The following is a 7,889-nucleotide window of genomic DNA, read 5'->3' on the forward strand; positions in this document are numbered from 1 at the left end:
TGTTTTCCTGGTGAAATTCTAGCCCATTTTGATATGTCGCACGACCCCCTTTCCATTTAAATTTCTGAAGTTGAATTCAAGATGGCGGACATCAAGATGGCTGCCAACCATGTGGGTGACGTCAATGTGATTCCCCCTTGGCCTGATAACGATTGGTCATCGCCATTTTCACATCCCATGCCGCAGTGGCGTTGTACTGGGGGTGTTAAGTGACTTATTGAGCCACCCTGTACTCCAATATCTTCTTCATAGATTACTTTTGGCTAATTTACGAAGATAGGGATGATATAATGAAAGTGATGAATGGACACTCACAAACACCCATGCTCAGGCCAGGATTCGAACCTGGGGCCCCTTGTGTTGTAGTGCAATGTGCTAACCACTCTGCCATTGAGGCCGGCATCTGCTTCATAGAAATCCCTGGTCTGGTGCTTCAGCCAAATTCAAATGTCACGTTCAAGTTCCTCGTGACTTTGGCACCCACAAGGAGAACACTATATATTACTACATAAATACTGTCAACTTTGGAAGGTGGCTTCTCACCTGGTGTTCAAAGTCAACTATTTTTCCTGGCATGAATGAACATGTGAGTTATTTCTAGTTGAGCTACAGAAGTGATAGAACGTTTGTGTTTAGTGTCCATGATGGAATGGGGTGATTACGAAAACCATGTGGCTCTTTTAGCGCTCCATAAGGTAGTGGATAAAGTTTTCAAGACCCTACAGAAGCTTCAAATCTCCAAGAGGTTTGTGTGTCATCCAGTGTTTCATTGACACTGGATCAGCAATTGACAGGCCCAGGCAGGGACAGCCAATGCACCATAAGGACTGTGCAAATGGTGAAAATAGGCTGAATTTGATTCTTTATTGACTTGGTTTATTTTATTTGCTTTTCTGCCACTTGTGACTAATCGTAATCACAAATATGAGGATGAGTGATGATATGATGAAATTGATGAAAGGACACTCGCAAAGAACACCCATGACCAAGTGGGGATTCGAACCTGGTACCCCTGGCATCACAGCATGCTGTGCTAACCACTCTGCCACAGAGGGCAACAGGCTGAATTTGAACATTGTGTTTACATGTGTAAGATTTTCTGTGGAGTTCACATTGAAAACTTGTAATTATTATGGGGTATGTAAGCATTCATTTGACACCTCTTTTCATTGAAATAGTAAAATATTTAGAGTTGTCAACTTCATTTTGAATAACCTTGTAAGAACTGACTACTTAAAAACAGAAAGAAAACATGGCATAACCTCTCCCGTGCAAAATGTCTGGACATGCCACTGGTTGAGGTTCGAAAGAAACCTTCCTGAATTGAAGCATTGTGATAACATATTTCCTTTGTTGATGTTAATGTAGGTGTAGAAAATTCACATACAATGTAGGAATTAATTCAGTCAGATCATGCTATCTCGGACTAGCACATCTGATACAATTTTATACATCCACATTCTCCTCACATACCACTGACATGACCTTTAATTCATGTCAACAAAGATCTTTTCAGAAATTTCTCTCCTTTTGAAAAACCACTATGATATTTCAAATTCTGATCTGTTTACATCTGTTTAGAATTCCTTGTAGAGTATTCAAGTGAATTTCCATGTCATTTGCTTTTACTATTGGCTTGATCTTTCAATCTATTGGGGTCCAAGGTCTGCCCAACAGCTTTTTGTTGTGTGATTTATGGTCAGTGAATCGTGTCCCATCGCTATTGTTTTCTGGCCTTCAAAACCAAAGCCCACTAGTATTGTTTTCAACTAGCTGTTCAGTTTTGTTCATGATGTTGGGTCAACACTGAAATTTTGAAACTACCATGAATCGAACCCAGAACCACTTGCACCAAAGGCAAAAATGGTAACCATTAGGCCATTCAGAAGCTCATTCTCACAGGTATCTAAACAACAGCTAAAATGACCTGAATGATTTATTTGGTTTATTTTACTTCACTTTTCCCCCAATTTTCTAATCGCGAAGATGAGGATGAGGGATGATATGATGAAATTGATGACGGGACACTTACAAGGACCCCATGTCAGGGCTGGAATTCAAACCTTGGACCTCTGGCATCATAGCATGCTGTGATAACCACTCTGCCATGGAGTGACCTGTGTGAGATATACCTGAATGCTCTGGAAGGAATTAATTCTGGGCCTCCCCGATGATGTAGTGGTAATGTCATCACCTTGTAAACATGGGGTCCCAGGTTCGATACCTGGTGGAGGCACATGTCACAGTGGTTCGGGACTCACTTTAAATTGTAGGTCCAGTCGTGATTAGCCTTTCTGTGCATAAAGTGGACAAAAATAACAATTCAATCAAAGGAAATAATTCTATATGGATTTTCTTCTTTTTTTTTCAGAATTTAGAATCTCTCAGCAGTTTTTCAAAAGGAAAAAAAATCAAGATAATCTTTGCTTTTCCCAGATCAACAGCATCTTAAACAGTAATAACTTCACAAGTGATCTTGCTACTATTAATTACCTTGAAGTTAACACCACTTCTGAATGTAAAAGACACTGAAGATATATATTTTCTTATGCAATCAGTGTATACAAAGATGAATGTTGTTAGAACATCAAGTATTTTAATTACTAGCAATGCCGGTGTTACTGTTCAGAAAAATTCTTGTACTGCTTGCTAGTCTCTCCTGAAATAGTTTGTTCCACCATTTCACAATCACTTTTGTAGTATCTGGTTACTTTCAGGGAACCTTTCTGTCTTGAATCCCTTCTCAACTGCCACCAGAGAATGTGAAACAAGATATGCCTCACTGTACAAAAGTATGTATGCACTATGTAAAGACATAGATGCATCTCAGCGGAGAAACCTCTATGCTTAGGAGTCGCTTTTGATGTTTGGATAAGAAGATCTAAGTGAAGACTTTGTTGATTCGGGATCCACGTATGCTACTCACCTGTATGTATTATATATCCTCCAGCCACACACTCCGATAGCAATGCTGGCAACAATGATCTGAAGATACCTTCTGTGTTCGATTTAACAAGCACTTTTGGACTATTAAGTTGAAGCGATTCCAAAGAAAGTTGATCAAAAATTATTCGATCGTAGTCCACTTGGTAATTGTGACAAGGGCTAGCTCTCCAGAGTTCTGAATACATGTATGAATAAAATGCCGAGGCAGCCGCAAACTCGCAGCATGAAAACACCACATCAGTACAGCAACCTATGACAATTGACACCCAACCGCAGAAGACAGACATGACGTGGAGTTGGTTGCCTGTTTCTATCCAAAATATTGTATTGTCTTGGATCTCTACGGGATCAATGATAATTATGTCACATTCAGCCTCTGCCGCCTGCTCAAGCTGTCTTCTGTACAATGTTAGGTGGCCAATGTCCTGTGTTTGTCGAATGATAGCTATGTCTGGAAATTTGTAATCTAAGTCCCTAGTTTCCATCACCTGAAGTAGTAGAATATTCATATTCATGGTAATCATATGTAATTGTTGTTTTTGTAATAATAGAGGTTTTGCACAAAGGAGCCATTCTATTGTTACTCTATTATTGTACTGCTTTTCTACAGTGTGGTGCATATTTTATCTTCCAATATCAGCCATGCATGTGCAGGAATGTTTCATGCTTAGACAATTCCAAAGCTCACAATCAATCTGACATGGAACATTGTTCTGTTCGGATAAGGATTACGGCAGTGGAGACATTCATCTGAACAGGCTCGATGCAGGAGACACAGCTCACACTGCACTAAGAAGCATCAGGATGCCAATGAATATTCCTCCGAACTGAAGACTTTTGATGAAGAGGTTTTCTCGGGATAAACCAGGTGATTTCCAGATAAGCTTTCGAGAGCTAACGTCACTTTCATCTTCAGGGATTGAAGTGCCTGTTTCGATTCAAATGTTCAATCTGTAAAGATGAGAGTGACATAAGAACCTATCCGGAAATCACCTGGTTGATATCCCTAGAAAACCTCTTCATTCGCCGCAGGAAAGATTGAAGAATTATGGAGACTTTTCGTTCTGCATGCTGCTATTGACTCTTCATTGTCTGAAACATATCATAATGCTGTGCTGCTCTGGCATGGGTTGATGATCCTCATTGGCCACCATGACCACCTGATTTGCAAGCTTTGCAGCTGTCTAATCGGGAGATTCCTGCATATGCATGCCTGCATTTGGACAGGGTTACCAATTGGCACTGGTACATACAATATGCACTACGTGTATTTGTAAATGTACGAGGGCAAATCAAAAAGTCTTTGCACCTAACTATTTATTGCCAGATTACAAACCATAAAAGAAAAACAAGATATACACAATCTTCTACGTCCTTTTTGCTATTTTTCCACATAATCACCTCACCTGTTGAGGCACTTGTCCCACCGTACCACAATTTTCGCAATGCCTGTTGCATAGAAGGTGGCCGGCTGATCACGGAACCAACGACGAACAACGTTCATCATCAAGAAGTTTAGGAACCCACCAACACGACACCTTGCGGTATCCCAACAAATCGTGAACAATGTCGTAAACACTACCATAGGAAATGCCAAGTTCAGTGGCAATGTCCTTCACGTGAACATGTTGATCAGCTTTCACCATTTCATCAACATGGGTAATGTTGTCCGGTGTCAGTGAGGAACGAGGTTGACCCGATCGCTCATTGTCCTCCACATTTTCCCTTCCATTTTCAAACTCCTTGCACCACCACTGCACACTTCGCACTGATAAACACTTGTCCCCATACACTGACTCCATTTCTCTGTGGATAACTGTGGCTGTTTGTCCTTTGCACCATAAGAAACGAATAACACTTCGCTGCTCATATGGCGTGGACTTTCTGAGCAATCCGGCCATCTTTGCCAACTGATAACAGCGCTGTGCCGTGGAAGAAATCGGAAGTTACAATAGGACCGTTCCAAGAAAAGCCTACTGCATCGCTCGTATATCTCGCTTGTGAAATAACACTTAATAACAAACTAGAAAAAAATTAGGCGCAAAGACTTTTCGATTTGCCCTCGTACACTATAGAGAAATTGCCATTCATATAATGCACAAAGGGTAATAGAAAAATAATGTCACCTCTGTTATCAAAACTTTAATAATGAAAAATTCAAAGCAAAACTTGCACGGATTGTAGCCTGAAGTCTCCTGTACACAAAACTACTGTTCAAGATAGTCACAATTAATTTCAACATATTTATGCCCAAGTTTGAGATTCAGTTTGGTAAAATTCTTCACGTTGCTTTCTCCCCATGACTTGACAGCTGATTTCACCTCTTCCAAGTGGTTGAATCTGAAATCACATGGGTTGTCCTTCATTAGCTAAAGATAGAAATCAAAAGGGACCATATCAGCAACATGTGATATTTTCCCCTAAAATACACTGTGCACTACATGTGAAAAAAAACACACATTATTTCCCTTCCCGAAGAAGGATATGCACAGTGTATATCCCATGTATACAACACACACACACAAAGCACGTTACACTACACTAGTCATAATTAATATACAGTTTTAAGTTTAAGTCCACTTTTTGCACAGATAGGCTAATTGGGACTGAGTCTATAGTTCCTAGTGGGGTCCAAACCACTATGTACCTCTACTGAGTATCAAACCTTTCCTTGGCATTTCAATTCAATTATCCTTTATTGAAGGGTGAGGTTCAGCCTGTGGCTTAAGTTCCTCAGGGTACGTATTGTACTTTTTGCACAAAGTCACCTGAAGCAAGTCCAGTGATTTTCCTGGTGTATCCAGGACGTCGGATAGTTTCTCTGGAGACAAGTCATCCTCTGTCAAGATTCCAATCTCCAATATTTCCTGGTTTTTTGGAGTTATCCTATTGGTGCCACTTGCCTGTTCTTCATCTTCTAGGACTGTGCTGGTGGGAATTCCATGCATGCTGTCCTGTAGGTCTTCCTGGAAGGGGAACTGAGTAGACTGGTTCCTGGATGAATTCTGGAGTTGTTTTCTTACTCGTCTTCCCTTTTCCACTTGTGGCTGCTGCTCACTGGTTCTGGAGCAGGGGATACTTTTCAACACTGCTTCTCCATTCATGCAAGCACAAATCCTTATTTTAGTTTGAGATGGGTGTTGGAATTTCCACTGCACCTGCTTCTCCTTTCATTTGTCTGTATTCCTTTCTTTATCGCCAAATGGGACAAAGACCGTTTGTCGAACTGAAGCCGTTGGGAGAAAGCTAGCAATTGAATTCCCATCTAATTAGCAAGAGACGACCATCACAAGAGGATTTATACAATACAAAAATATAAATTATACACATGACTTGGTCTTCGCAACTGTCTGTGTCAAAAACCACCGAGCAATTTATATATATAAATATATAACTATCTCATAAAATGTCTAAGAGCGTATGTAAAGTCAACTGAAGACAGAAAAGGGATTTGAAGGAGAAGACTAGAGATGGTTTTTCTGTTTTTAACTTAAATTGAACAAGTATTAGACATAATAATTTTGTAATACCTGCGGCTACACACAATGTGCATATATTTTTTTTTGTAGATATCAATTATTAAATCTATATAGAAGTCATCGTCCAACATTCAGAAAAATCTTTATTTGTTATAGTTATGTATTTTTATAATAGAAAATAGGCTCATAGCATCACAGCAAAACTATTAGAAATGTCTAGACAACAGTGAATGCAATTGATGTGATAAATATCCTGAATTCAATAGGATCTCTTAAGAGATTTAAGTTTTTAAATTTTATACAGGAAATATTTTTTAAATAAAATTGTGTAAAAAGCATGCCCAAGTCCAAGCAGAAACTTAAATTTTGATTCCAAGCACTCTAATTACTCCAATAGTAGGAAGTTACTGAATATTATTGGCTACAGACATGGTGGGATTTGAGAAACTACATCAAGAAAACATACTTGGTGGCCAAGCACATTAAATGATTGACATTCGACCGTGACACTAATGTTCCCAAATTTGGGTCCTGGTGTGAGTGCCCATTCTGAATGTCCCTTCAACAAGTTCATCTAATCATTCTTGATCTTGATTATTAGCCAAGAATGGCAAGAAAGCGACAAAAAATATAATGTAGAAACAAGAATGCAAAATATACTTCATTAACGCCAAGTGACATTCTTAATATAACTTGAACACCAATTAAGGCCGAAGCACACGGTACTGGATTTCCAGTTAGATGGCGCTGAACTGGCTACCTGACCGTAAGTGATGGCTGCCTGACTGGTTTTGAGGAATAGGCCATATTCTAATTGCAACTGGTTCTGTGGAACAGCCAATCAGAGCGAAGTTTGATCATGTGAAGATAATCTGTGAGTTTGCCGAAGGAAATGTTTTGTCTGTGGTTTCCGAGTGTTGTTTTGTTTTCTTCGCTTCAGTTCGTTAGGTATTTATGCAAAGCGATGGTATTTTATACGTGACAAATGTGATTAGCCAATAATGAAAATCCTTATTATAACAAGTGCATTGAATGTTTGATATATTTAGTTAAAAATATATTGTTTTTATGAATGAATCCTGCGAATCTCGTGTATGAAGAATATGCATACTCGAGTTTGTTAAAAAGCTTGTTCAGTACGCATTGATTACCTTTTTTTTCTAGCCAATTTGTAGTTCATACTTTTCTTCTTTTAAGTTTTAATACAGCAGTAATTCTTCTACAACGTTCTTCAAATTGCTCGACCATCTTTTTAGATTGTCTGCTCTGCGCAATGTCTTGTGGGAACAAAAGAATATCGCCAAGTACAGTAACAAATATCGTGCGAGGCGAAAACTTGGGTAGCCCGATTCACATGGAACTGGATTTACAGTAGAAATGCTCTAGTTGGCACTAGTTTTCGCCTCACACGAAACCTGTCACCATACTTGTCGATAGACTTTTCTTCCCATAAGAGAATCTGTA

This window comes from Lepisma saccharinum, chromosome 23 (assembly GCF_977018435.1).
Source record: "Lepisma saccharinum chromosome 23, izLepSacc3.1, whole genome shotgun sequence".
In the NCBI taxonomy this organism is placed as follows: domain Eukaryota; kingdom Metazoa; phylum Arthropoda; class Insecta; order Zygentoma; family Lepismatidae; genus Lepisma; species Lepisma saccharinum.